This window comes from Chrysochloris asiatica, unplaced genomic scaffold (assembly GCF_000296735.1).
Source record: "Chrysochloris asiatica unplaced genomic scaffold, ChrAsi1.0 scaffold00179, whole genome shotgun sequence".
NCBI classification, from domain to species: Eukaryota; Metazoa; Chordata; class Mammalia; order Afrosoricida; family Chrysochloridae; genus Chrysochloris; species Chrysochloris asiatica.
This window is the reverse complement of record NW_006408697.1, coordinates 4,267,353-4,267,815: the sequence shown is the minus strand read 5'-3', so window position 1 is coordinate 4,267,815 and position 463 is coordinate 4,267,353.

Below are 463 nucleotides of genomic sequence, written 5' to 3'. Positions count from 1 at the left end.
GAATTTCCCTTCAATTCCTATTTTGTTGTTTTTATCAGTAATGGATGTTGGATTTTGTCCAATGCCTTTTTCTGCATCAATCGATATGATCATGTGGTTCTTTTCCTTTTTCTTACTTATATGGTGGATAATGTTGATAGTTTTTCTAACTTTGCACCATCCTTGCATCCCTGATATGAATCCCATTTGATCATGATGTATTATCTTTTTGATGCATTGTTGGATTCTGTTGGCTAGGATTTTGTTGAGAATTTTTACATCTATGTTCATGAGGGATATTGGTCTATAATTTTCTTTCTTAGTGACGTCCTTTCCTGGTTTGGGTATGAGGGTTATGCTTGCTTCATAAAATGTATTAGGAAGTTTTCCATCCTCCTCTATCTTCTGGAATAATTTGAGTAGGATTGGTGACAGCACTTCCCCGAATGTTTGGTAGAACTCACCAGTGAAGCCATCTGGGCCT